A 14165-nucleotide genomic window follows, 5' to 3' on the forward strand; every position below is an offset into this window, starting at 1 on the left:
CTGCCTGTCATGTAGCCCTCAATGGCTTGCCAAAACTCAGGAAGCAGCCTTCCACCCGAAATAATGGCCCATCCCTGTTAGATCCACCCATGAAGGTAGATCTGTGAGTTGTCAGCATAGAGATGATAATTTAATTTATGTTTGTGGATGAGATTATCCACATAGAGGGTGTGTATAGGAGTTGGGGTTTTTTTTGCCATTTAAAGCACTTTATTGCCTTGACTTAACAGAAGTGCATGGCTTTAAAGCACTTTAAAAATGGCACCTTAAATTAACCCTTGTTAAATGAGGTATTAAATTTGGAGTTCTGTATTTTACAACACTTTAGCAACTTACAGTGCTTTCAATAACTTCTGTATGATGGTCTAATTTCTGACCAGTGGAGAAGCACCAGGAGGTTGCAGAGCACCTCCTGCCTCTTAGCTTCAAAAGTGCAGGGAAGTTCAGAGGCCCTCCCCCACCAAACACTGCACTTCTGTCATGGTTAAGAGCCCTGTAACTTTATAGTGCTATAAAAAGTGCTCTAAAATACAATGCTGTCAAATGTGTACAGAGCACTTCTGTACACACTCATCAAGTTTAGAAGGAGGAGAGAAGGGGACCAAGGTCAGAAGGTGTGGAAACCTTAAAGAAAGGTGGGGAGAGGGGGCAGTTGAGAAGGGACTTCTAAGGGAGACACTGAAGGAGCAATTAGAGAAGTAAGAGAGGAACCAAAGTACAGTGTCACAGGAAGCCCAGAAAAGATCAAATATCTGAGGTAGCTGGCAGTCTAAGATGGAGGGTAGAACTTCTGTCCTTGGCTAGGAAGAAGTAATTAGACATTTTGACAAGAATGATTTCAGTGGAGTTCAAGGTGGACAGAAGAAATACTTGAAGAAACTTCTAACCAGAACTGAGTGAATTAAACATTTTTAGTTCAGTCATGAATAAAAAAAAAAGTGAAAAATCTGTTTTGGTTGGACCAAGACAGAAGTTTATCTTATTTTTCAGTAAAGTAAAATTTTAAAAGACAACAGAGAAAAAAATCATTTTGCGTCAACCTGAACATTTTTATTTGACCCAAAACAAAATTATGCTTTTTAATTTTTATTTAACTTTTCTACTAAAAGTAAGGATTCAAGGAGAAAAGAAAGAAAGGAGATAACTGAAGATGTGAGGGAGATCCAGAGATACAATAGGGCCCCTAGCACTTAGAGGAAGGGAGCAGATAGAAGATCTACATCCATGAAAGGGGGGAAAGAGGATAGAGCTATAAGTGGCTGATGGGTGGGGGAAGATCAACAGGAGAGATGAAAGCTTTTTTCTCCCAGACAAGGTTCTTTGGGTAAATCTGATATCTTTTATTTGAGTTGGCCTAATAAAAGATATCAGATTTATCCAAAGAACCTTGTCTGCCTATGTCCTTAGACCAACAGGGCTACAACCTACATCCTTGTTCTCCCAGAAGCATTTTTCTTTCTTCTCATTGCTTCTGTCCTCCCTTATCCACCACACACCCCAGGTGGCACTGGTGTCTCCTGTTCCTCTCTCCAGGAATAGCTTATTCCCTCCCAAGTGTTCCTTTTTAGCCTTCTTCCCACTCCAAATGTCTTTGGCTTTGACTTAAATATTTCCTGGTGCCTCTCTGCATGTACCCTACACTTAAACAGAAAGACCTTGTGTTTAACTTGCACCTCTTTTCCCCCAACCCACTCTTTCTTGTGTGGGGCCAGTTAGGCAGTTTGCCAAAAGATTTTCAAATTTTCCTTAAAGTTGAGTCTCTTCCCCTTTCAGATCTCAAGGTTTCATGACAGCAAACTCACCATTTGTTTCCTGTATAGTTTGTGCTGACTCTGCTCTTCCTGGTATTCTTTTATTCAAACAACTCCTACAATATGTATCATTTCAATTACCCTGAAGGTTTATATTGCTTACAATGAACTGAGCTGTGCTCAACTTCTGCCCAATTATAATCAGATAAGGAAGCACAGGGGCAAAAGATGTATGATTTGTGAAGGGTGCATGTGAGTCAGGGTTCAAACTATAGGATAGTTAATCAAAACTCCTTTCCACTTTACCATGGTCTGTGTCTGTCTTCTATAAATTTAAATTCAGCATGCAATCAGGGACTGGGAGACTTTGTTTTAGAAGAAGTTTCTGCAGAAGGTAATAGGGGAAATGCAGACGAACTGTTTATTTGTTGATGTGCCTGGACAGTAAAAACACAGGCAATTGTTATTCCAAGTATTTCACTGAATATGTAAAATCTTTCTTTTTAGAGAGGATTTGTTTAACCAAAGATTATCCAGCTTGCAAAGAACAGTTTTGTAGACAATTAAATCTCTGTAGCTCTTTCACTTCATTCCAATGCTTGCCAGCTCCTCAACCCAGCTCCCTTTCCCTTCAGAGCACTAGTCATAAACCCATAAAAATCTGGGAAACTGTCCATTATAACCAAAGTTTCCATCCATTACTTAAAACCAGAGGAAAAACATATGTTTGCTGTGGGGAATCTGTTGGTGTCCATTATCATTGACAGTCCCTGACAAACATGTGGCACAGCACTAAAAGAAGTTTGCAGCACACAATGGAAACATTGCCTGCTTTTAAAAATTAAGATTCCCCAGATGGATGCCTTTGAAAGTAATTTAGTGTTGCCCTACTCCCTGCCTTCATCAGTGTGCGCAATCTGATACTATCTTGCAAGTACATCTGACTATGAACGAGAATCAAATTATAAATGCCTAACAAAGGGATCTCCCTTTCCTTTCTTTTTCTCTGTATTTACTAAACTAATTACTTCATTTATGAGAGGCGAACAGTGTTCTCTCTACATTCTTCACACACTTCCTTGCTGATTTGATCCTTGAATGGAACATGCTTTGTGGTGAGCAATAAGGTAATATTTTCACTTTTACTTTCCAGCTGGAATTCAATTTGATTTTCAGAATATTTAAATGCTAGCTGCTAGTCATCAGTGGAAAGTGACTTTGCATCGGGTGAAAGTGACAAAAAACCTAAATTCCACAATGTTGTTTGAAGCAGTGTTATAACAATGGCTTGGTGAAGCGTGCTATCAATAATGTTGAAAATTCAAGTTATAGTCTCCTGGTGGGACTAATATATTGATTCAATACTTGATCATCACTGTATTTTTGTCACAACACGTTGTCATCGTCACACACTTTGGGACAGCTGGAACAGATTGTCCCCTGAAAATTGGGATTAATCTAATGATGGTAGAGTGGTTGGACCCTAATGTAGATTCACAGTGGCTCAGCTCTTTAGATATCTCAGATCACTTCCCCATGACTTCATCTGGTGTAAGGAAGAGCAGTGTCTTACAAAAGATCTGCTTCTCAATGGTAAGATACAGTACAAGGGAAGAGCACACTAGGAGCAGCAGCAGGCATGGTTTGTGCACCAGCGTTCGGGAAAGCACCACCTCTTCTAAGGCTTGTGGTCTTTGTATATTGCTGCCATATGGCTTCAATTAGGGGGGAACTTTGGATTGTGTGAATAAGTGAGAATGTAATCCCCATATCTTAAATAAAAACTTAAGAAAGGAACAAGGAAATACACTGATTAGGATGTTAACTTCAAAGCAGACATTTCAATAACAATTTACATGGAGACCCAATCCCAACAGAACTTTGGGGGTGTTTGTGCCCAAATCTAGATAAGGATTTCTTGGTTTATCCATTTCCTTAGAAAGTGCTGACCCAAAACCCGCAGTGCCAGCACCCTTAGCTTAGGGAGTAGTGTTTTTAAATTTGCATATATATTTTCCTGTCGCTACCTAATAGCAAAGCACTTGCTGTCTTTTACATGCTTAACAATCATCATTATCCTTTGGGGCAGGTTTGTCACATATGGCAGCAGATGTTTAGCATATCCAATGTGCATAAACTGTCCCATCCGTTACTTGATATAATTTTACCCACCATGAATTTGATCTTGCCGTTCTTTTCAAACTGTTAACTGGGCTGGGATTCTTGAGCGTGTGATGATTGCAGGGTCAGGTGCTGAAATATTGACTCTGTATCTTCCCCAATGGTACTGCTGCTTTTAAAACTGACTAACAGTAGTACCCTTTGACATAGCATCCCTTGATGAGTAAACATCTTCTTAGTAATGCTTGGAAAATGTATTTACTGGGCTTCAGCTTGCAGCCAAACATATATCCTGTATTGTTGCTTTTTGGCATCCTGCCCACAGTGTTGATCCACTCTTGCTGAATTAGCTTTAACCCTGAGAGAGAGTACCTCCTCCCTCCCCTCTTCACTTTAAATGCTTCATCAACACAGCTGGATATCCATCTAACTACCATACCCTTTGCTGCCTTTTTTCTGCCCTTTTTTTCTTGGACCACATAAAACCAGGCTATCAGAAGCTCTAAAATTACTTATTCTGGGAAGTTACATCTTCAAAGCCCTTCTGATATCTAGTGTATGAAAGCTCTTCCCTTTATCCCAGTTAGGATTAGTGCAAAAAAATAGCAACACGATTTTTTCATCACTACAAAAATAGTTATTAACCTTCAGAAAAGCAGGAACCACTCTTATGGTTAACTTCCCCAAAGAACATGTAAGGAAGGTGAGAGTCAGGACAAAGCACAGGGCTCAGTAGCAAGTCTCAGAGAAGCAATGCCTACCACAACAACCAAAAACAAACTTAAACCAAATTTCTGGATTCAAACACCTCCCTACTTTGGAGGCAGCTGAAACCTAAATCTGAACCTATAATTTCCATGTGATCCTGATCTTTATAATAGGCAGAACTAAAAAGGCCAGTTCTAAATCTTTGGCATTAAATACTTATTTCCACAACTGGTGGCTAAACTAATGTCTGAATGACTGAAATGTTTAATAGTCTGAAAGGTGCTTGGAGTAGAGCCTGTTGGCCTACATTTAAAGTTTCAAAATACTAGCTGTTAGTTTTTTAAGTAAGCATGTGTTGTTGGTCTTAACACAGCTGTTTTTACAAGTATGGAGACACGGTTGGGCTGATTAGAAGTGTCAGGAGGCCAAAAGCAAACTGCAGTAAAAAAATAGAGAGGGTTTGTATAACATACACCATCTGAATACTTTGCAAATCTCAGTGGGTAGGCTCATATTGGCCTACTGGCAGAAGCAGGGGAATAACTTTCAGTTCTAGAATATAGTGACCACTTCCTAATCTTCTTTGGTTCATTGAGCATAGACAAACTGTAGGAAACAGTAAGAATACTGAATAGCTCATAGTAGCAGAATGTTTTGTCAACTGTAGTTTCCACAACTGTGGTTACACTGAGGTGATTTTTGTTAAAAAGCATTTTACAATCTAAAATACTGATTATTGGAAAGTTTGATGCTGTGGCTTATAATTTAGTGACAGTTTTAGGATATTATATAAATGTAACACACACATCTAAAATTAATCAGATTAGTGAGTTTATATCTTACTACTTTTATCTCAAAATTAAATTAATTTGACTATTGCCAAACCTCGAGCCATCCAACTTCCCTACCACATTTTCTGTCCAAGTTAAGATTAAATTAGACTCTGCTGGTCTCAGTCTTGCAAACACTTTAAACCACTTTAGTCAAGTGAGGTTTTCTGTTGATTTCCATGGAAAAGCTACATATATGTTTAAGTGTCTGCAGGGCTCGGTGCATTCTTTATTTATTTGGGCCTTTGTCCTGCTTCTGTTGAAGGTGATAAGAAAACCCTTATAGACCGCAATTAGGCAAGAATAAGGTCAATTTTTTAAGTGATTAACATCATGTATGAGGTATGATTAACAGACTGTTATCTACATACTGCTCAGCATCCTGATCCTAGTAGATTCTCAACTTCCCTTGGGGAAACATGCTACTAGAACATATATATCTTTTTCCTAACAGCAGAAAAAAGGGTTAAATCTTAGCAAAAGCTGAAAGTAAATAAAAAATACTTCAATCATCCCTAATGGCTACGTGAAATGCCTCTATCATGTTACTAAATGTGGAAATAATGCCACTCTTCCATTGTAATATGTATCAGACTTTTCAGGGGATTCATTTAGTACTATTAGGCTGGAAATACATTTTGTTCTGAGTCAATATGGGGCCACATAGATGCAATTACATATTTATCAGTTTTCATTATCCGATTTGCAGATTTAAATGACATATTTGCATTCCATCTGCACAGGAACATGACACACATCCTAAGCTATCAGCCAAAATGCTCCCAACGTACCGAGAGCGTTCTGTAAGTTTCTGTAGAAATTGTTGGGCTGTGTTGTGCTGATCTCATTTGATCTATGTTACTTGCTGGATGACTTCAGCTAAGCTAGTTGACAGCTCATATGGAATGAAAAACAGTCAGCAGGGGCCATATTCCCTAAACTCTGGTTTTCTATCAGACCAAAGAATGACAAATGTTTTTTTTCATTCCTATAGATGAACATCACAAAAAACTATCTACTGATGTGCATGTTTTCCAAGACAAGGTTGGTAAGGGTTAGTAAGGGAGGGAGAAAAATAAGTATTTGAAATCAAAGCATTTTGTGTTTTCCTTTACTTTCATCTGTTGACAGACATCATTCACTGCTTTGGTGAAGAACAGGCCAGACAGTACTTGCTCTAATAGCCTGGATGTGTTTTCTTTATGGAGAGGCAATCTAATTGGGGACCATGGATTGCTAAATGACATCCTCTAGAATGTATGTAAACATCCAAAATAAACTGGATGGCTATCTTCAACAGTAATTTCTGTCTGCACAGTGCACACTACTGGAAAACCCACGTCTGTAGCTTTCCAGATATTTGTTTAATCTATGGCTTTTCAACCAGTGGTGGAGATTACACTCAACAGTGTGATTGTGACTAGGTTGTAGGGAGTTGTGACTTTATGCCTAGATGAGCAGATGCCTGAAGCTTTTTTCTTTGGTAAAATTGGATTGCACTATGGAAAAAGTTGAGAATGACTGATCTAACATAGATTATTTGGCTAAAAGTATTTACACAACCTTATCTCCATAGCATCTGAGCCAAGGCCAAAACTCAACTTTCCTATTGGGTCTGCAGAGTTGGAAACAGACAGCATGGGGATAAGTGTTGGGTGAGTGGATGCAGCTGGATTTTGTTAACCTGTGAGGCCCAGCTGACATGCATAAAAAGAGGAAGAGGAAAGGAGTGGGTAGTAGATGGAAATTCTGAATGCAATTCAGGAAGGGGGCTTTGTTGGTCTGTTTTGATCCTAGGGCAAGTAGAGTTTTATTCTGAAGCTTGGTTATATACCATAAAAGCTGGACCTCTTTGGAACTTTAGAAGGAGAGAAATTGTTTTATTTTCTCTTTTGGGAGTGAGCTTTTTCTCACTATGAAGAAGAACATTCAGTAGTAGTCCCTTTAATCCTGTGGAATCCATGATAGCTGCGTGTATGTAGCCCCCTGCAGCACAGTGCACATTAATAACTGTGGCTGGTGGTTGGAATAGGGTTTCCATGATTTGTCACCCTGTCCAGTTAACCTCTTAAATTGTGCATGATGTAGGAATCTTTTACATAAGATGGGCTCAAAGCCAACTTACCTATAGGCTCAGGCAAAGGGAGTTTTGCTGTTAGCTCACTTGCTAAAAGATCTTATTACCTATTATTACCTTCATGTAGCGTGACGGTCCATGCCTGGAAGAGGAATTTGTGCTGATTGCTCTCAAAGTATAAATATCAGATTCCCATTGACAAATGCAATGCAGGACTGGTACTGCTATCATTGGGTAAAGTGCAGTACAGGATACAAGATCTCAAATGTTTCTGAAAGTGTCTGGAGATTCCCCCTTATCTTCCCTACATAAAATATCCCTCCTAGAGCAGGCATTACTTGCCTTTCTGCTGTTGCAGGATCAACAAGAAATGGCTGGGTGGTCTTCTCCATTCTCCTCTTAAGAAGAGGCTAATAGGTTTTACTGTATATGTAAATAATGCAATTTCCCATTCCTCTCAGATTCTTGGCTTAGGGAGAGACTGCATGGCCTAGTATCCTGTTTTGCTAGGCCTTTCTGCTACTCTCAGGTATTTGTTAGCTAGTATTTTGTGAAAGGTTTAAAATTATGTCCATCAGTGAAATTCCAAATAGTAATTCCAAAGAGGAATGGGAACTATATCCACAAATCAGCTGCTTCTTGAAAATAGTCCATGCAAAGTTACTATCTTTTATTTAAAGTTGTTCATATATTTAATTATGTTATATCACCATATCACGTATGTATCTCTGTTGTTTGAGTTAGAAGAAGAATTGTCTATCCGAGCCTTTGTCATGTAGGTAGGAGCTAGTCCTCAGAACAGAAATCCACCTATGAATCAGCGTGTGAAAGGGCTTGGAACCTGTAATAAAAATACAGAGCAATTTTGTTATTTTAGTATTTTTCCTAATACACAATTATTATATACAAGCACTTCTTTTAGCACTTGGGGAAAAAGAGGTGTGACTAAAGTAACACTTCCATATCTATAGATTAAGAGGGAAAAAGTGCCAAGGGAGCCCCTCCCTCCTTTTCGGTCTTGGTGGATCTGTTCCCTCAGACATCCACCTGTCCCCTCTGGTTTGCCCTCTCTCCTTCATTTTAATGAATTAATTAAAATATGTTGTTCACTGGGAAAAGTGCAAAATTATGACCTAGATTTTCAGTTCCTTGCCAAGAAATACACAGTACCTTTGCATTTATTCCAAGCCTGTGACCTTACATGCCTTTTCTCCCCTGTATAGAGTGCAAAAGGCCTCATGACAGAGCCCTCCATAAATTCAAAATTACAGAGAGGTCACTTCTTATGGGGCTCAAATCTGCATCATTGTAATCAGCAGGAGTTGTGCAATTAACTTCAGTGGGAGCAGAATCTAGTGTTGTAGCTTTTTATTATTTACCATGCTTGCTTTATATTTGAATTATATGCTGCTATGCTAATATTTGATTCTGTTTCCTTTAGTTAAGCATCTTGAGTTACAGTATAATAAAATTTTCCAATCCCTAGTTTCTGGAAAAGTATTTCCCTGCAATCAGAGCAATTTGAAGACTATTTTAAAATTGAAAAGGTAACAGCTTCTTCTGTGTTGTAGATTGCTTTTTCTAAATGGCATTCATTTCCTCTTGAAGGGAACTGCACATATTTATTTGTTTATCTCTTGTTCGTTTTTTTGGCTTGCATTTCCCACTGTGATCATGCATGGCTATTTCTAATTAGTTTTTAAACAATGTTTGTATTTGTCTTGATCTGTAGATATCTGCTTGTGCATGTTCATGGCACTGGCTTGGTTTGCGTATCTGGCAGCCTTTCCAGCAGGCTGCTGTCTGGAGTAACCATTCCTTGAATAGGGAAGATAAGGGCAACAGTTAAGGAAAGGTTTTTCTGAATGGTTTTGGAAGATGTGCTTAGTGTGCCTTTCAGTGTGGGGCTGATGTTTGTTTTGTTCTTTGCCTCTCCATAGACTTCTCTCTGTGACTGCTTATTTTTCTTTTTCCTGGACACTTCTGCTTGACACCGTCTGATATTCCAGAAACTGGTCTTTGAATGGCTGCCAGCCACTCCCTTGGGTACTGACTTGGCTTCTTTGTGTTATCTGAAAAACAAATATAAAACAACAGGAAAATAGAAATCTCTTACAGCTTTCAGACTCTTGGAGGAATCTGTCTGACACAGAGGTACCTCCCACTGATTCTCTTTTTTATCCTGATTTTCCTCTGTCCTATAAAGGCCTGGTTTTGCCATAATACCACTGTTTAAAGTACAAAATCATGACTACATAAAGCTAATACTCATACATAGGCCGGGGCTAATGATTAGCCCAAGCTAATTTCATGGCAGCTAGTGACAGCAGCAGTACCATGGCACCGCCGTTCCACAGAGCCTAGCACTGCTTCTCCACTGCCGTGTACAGCACCAGTGTGTGCCGGCCCTGCAATGGCCTTGCGGGAGGGAGGGGCCCCCACAAATAATATTTTCTCCCACTGCCGATTACTAAATGAACTTTTTTTAAATCTGGGATTTCCCTTTTTCACCCCACACCTCCTTCCAGCTCTAGCTTTTACCGCCTCTGATCAGTGTCTGCTTTTAATTTGCAGTCAGCATGGCATAATGGATAGACCAAACTATGATCCAGGACACTTATGAGCTCTGCCACAAGCCCAGTTCTATTCACAAATCCATACCTCATTTCTGTGAAATTGTACTTATTTCCTTTTTAAGATGCTTTGAGATGGACTGTGAGAGCTAAATATTGTTATCTGCCATATTGCCTAGGTTGGCACTCCAGTTATTGTAGAATTCTACAGAAATCATAAAGACCATTTTAAATAATGGTTAATCAGATTAAAAGTTTTTGTCCAGTTATAAGTGGAATGCTTTGTATTTTGTAGACCTGGATGAAAGGTTTTGCCATTTTTTTAACAGAATATTGGGTTTTTCATAAAACAAAGCTTTTCAATGTGCCTGCTTTTCAGAGGAGTAACAAGGCAGCCCACAGCACCTGGGAGTATGGGACATGTGGAGCAGTGGCAACTTCCGGCTGCCACCCTGCCAGTAGCAGGATCACATGGCTGCATTGGAGGATGTTAGTTTTGTACATCCTGAGTCAGCACCCAGGGCTGCTGTCCCAGTCACCCTGCCCTAGTTACACTACTGCTTTCCTTGAACATTTCCAGTTTCCCTCAGGCTTCAAAGGGTTTTTTTTCCTCTAACAAAAAGTTGAAATCTTCCCCTGGACATGTCAATAAAACATTTTTGTTTGTTTTTTACGAAAATGTTCTCTGTGGCAAAAAATCAATTTTCTGACTAGCTCTAGTATTTTGCTTTGAGGGTTTTAAATAATAAATTGCCTCTGATCTGAAAGCCCTTGAAATCTAACTGGTTTGCCTCTGAAGCACTGACCACTCGTTCTTCCTCCATTACATGGTTCTTGACCCATGAAGGATGAATCTTTCTCTGGTGGACCACAAACACCTCTGCTGCACCTAGTTATTCCTTTGAATTTTTCTGCTCAACTCTTCTAATCTATACAATCATGAAAGGAACAGACCTGAACCAGGGTCAGACCAGATTATCTATTCCTGTTGCCTGGTATAGCACAGGGTTAACTGTGGTTAGTATGTCTATGTGACTGCTAACCTTGGTGCCCCATGACCCACCCACCTGTACCTGCTGATGCACTGAGAACCTGAAAGTTCATCTGTGAGGCTATATGCTAGAGACTGAGGACTTGATAGTGAGCAGAGACACAAACCTGGAATGGTCTCAGTGACATATTTCCAGGGTTAGAGTTAGTACCACAGTAGTATGGACAAGCCTGAAGTGGTCCCCGGGTTTGCAAACTAATTTAACAATCTGAGATCAGCTGCCACCTATAAATGTGTTGGGTTTTTTTTATAGGGGGAGAGTTCTTCAAAGCAGTTCCCTTTTCCCACCGACTTCTCATCAAACGTATTCGGGTTCAGATTCATTCAGGCACTGGTCCCAGCTAAGCATTAGGGAGGCCAAGAAATAGTGCATTGTCATTCCCTGTGAAGTTGGTATACAGCTATGTGCTGCCTCATACTGGCAGTACTTCAGCCTAAGCTGTTTCATCAGGATTCCCAGTGGCTCCTTGTACACACTGATTAGGAGGAGAAGGGAAGAGAATTGATCATTGCAGAACTCTGAAGTTGAGGGCCCTGTAAGTGGGGGTGCGGTTGTCCACAATGCTCCTTTGTTTGAGAGGAAAGACCTAAGTCACATCAGGGACTTTTCCATAGGCAAAATTTATTAGGTGTCAATTTGATCTGTAGCATGAAGTTGGTAATCAGCAACCATTTGTGCTTTGCCATGTGCTTCAGATATAAAATAGCTGTATTTCTTCCTGGAACATCCAAAGGTAGTAAACAAGGGAAAGCAGACACAGGGCCTTTCCTGTTCTGCACCGGCTGTAGCGCCTGTGCTTTCTCACTTCTTCATGTATTCTTACCCTTGACCCTGGTGTGCTATCCAGTTCCCCCCCCCGTGTCAGGTTCTTCTGAAAGTTGTGATTTCCTCTCCTGACAGGCAGCAGGAAGATGAGAAAGCTGTTGGGCAACCTTTGCTCTGAGAGTACTAGAGGGTTATTAACAAAGGCACGCATGACAGGCAGAGTTTAGGAAATACTGATAAGATCAGGAAGAGGGAGGAAAGTAAACAGTCCAGTAGCCTAGGGCATGTTTGCCATTTTGAAATTGGCCCAGATAGGCAGCTTTATAAATTGCTCTTTCCATCCATTTTCACTTCCACAGAGTGGACACTCTGCATTGATCACATCACCTTCATTATGTATTGGGATGGAAATTGGACCCAGATCTGAACTTGCCCAGAGGTTGCAGGTGTGTGTGTATCCCAAAATTTTGTTAAGCCCATTATAGAAGATGGCAATACCTATCTCTCTTTCCATCCCTAAATTTCAAAGCATTGCAAAAATGAAACAGTATTATTTCTATTGTTTTACAGATGAGGAAACAGAGCTTGAAAGAGAGCGGCCAATCCACCTATTTTAGGACAGATCAGTAGCAAGGCCAGGATCCCCAGTTCAATGATCTATTTCTAATTACTGATTTTTGCCTCATTGAAGTGAGACCTAATCATAGAATCAGTAGAACATAGAACCAGAAGGGACCTGTAAGATCATCAAGTCTGGTCCCCTGCTGTGGGCAGGAAGTTATTGGGCTCAGATGAGCTTGACAAGGTGCCTGTCCAACCTCATCTTGCACACCTCCAAGGATGGTGACTGCACCACCTCTGCTGGGAGTGTGTTCCAGATTCTGGTGACCCTTTCAGAGGAGAAGTTTTTCCTTATGACCAACCTGAATTTACCCTCTATTAGTTTATGCCCATTGCTCCTTGTCCTCCCTTGAGGTGCCCTCCTGAATGGTTGCTGTCCTAGTTTTTGATGCTCCCCACAATGCACTTGCAGGCAGCTGTCAAGTCACCTCTCAGCTTTCTCTTCCTTAGCCTGAACAGGCCCAGTTCCTGGAGTCTCTCCTCATAGGGCGTACCCTCCATGCCTTTAACCAAATGGGTGGTGTTCAACTGGGGACCATAACTTCATATAATTGACATGGGCCATTTCTAACTATCAGTGGACAGGTAGATCCAGAGTGAGTTCATATTTCTGTTTTGTTTTGTTTTGCTTTTTCTTCACATCACAGTGCTAATGGGAATGCATCGCTTACCAGATCAAGCTTTCAGTACATTTCCATGTCAAAATACTAAATTTCAGAATCAGTCATTTTTTCCTAAGATCCTCATAAAATTACCCTTCTGCAACATCTCTTTGGTAAGATGGAGATTTTTCTAGTCATAATGTAACCTAACAAAGAAACCTCCATAAAGCTTGGTATTGTGATTATATCTTTTACATTTTTGCAGTAACTGTTGTTTAGCAGGGCTTGTCAGCCTGTCAGATAAATGCATACAGTTCTTCTATATGAAATTATTAATGAAGTTTCAGATGGTTTTTGTGCTGGAAATGGATCACTTCACTCTTCATCTCACTGACTTTTTACATTAGAAAACTAAAAATAACCCTGAGTTTGTAAGGAAAGACCTTCAATATCTGGCAGGTTTTCCTTGCCTTCCTGTAGTCTGTTCCCTGGAGTAAGCTTAAATATACAAAACTTTTTTGTAACTGTATGTGATGTAAAATGCCTGACTCATAAACACGTGTACCAGGTGAGCACCCTGCACGCAAAGCTAGTTCACCAACCCGCTTCATCACCTACAGGGGAAAAGAACCCTTATAAACCACACATTTGAAAAAGTGGGTTAAGAAAGTGAAGTGCTAAGAACATCAACTGGAAATAGGCTCAGTGCTGCCAGAGCTCCTCCATTCTGCTTAGCCAGTCTTTTTCTACGACAACCTTACTCTGCCAATGCTTGTTTACTCTTTGAGTGGAAGTTTCACTTATGCCCCAAAACAAAAAGGGCTTCATAAAATTGACAGGTTAGGGTCAGGGGCGATACATAGGGGGTGCACATGGGTGCATGTGCACCCCCTGATCATAGGAGGGTGACCCCCTGGTGACTGCCCACAGGCAGCACCGACAGTGTCGGCAAAGCCTTTTTGTGCACCCCCTACAAAAAGCATTGCCGACACTGTCGGCATTGCCTGTGGGCACTCGCCACGCTGCTGCAGACACTACCGGGAGTGTCTTGGGCCACGCACACGC

The sequence above is a fragment of the Alligator sinensis genome, unplaced genomic scaffold (assembly GCF_000455745.1).
Source record: "Alligator sinensis unplaced genomic scaffold, ASM45574v1 scaffold755_2, whole genome shotgun sequence".
Classification (NCBI taxonomy): Eukaryota; Metazoa; Chordata; order Crocodylia; family Alligatoridae; genus Alligator; species Alligator sinensis.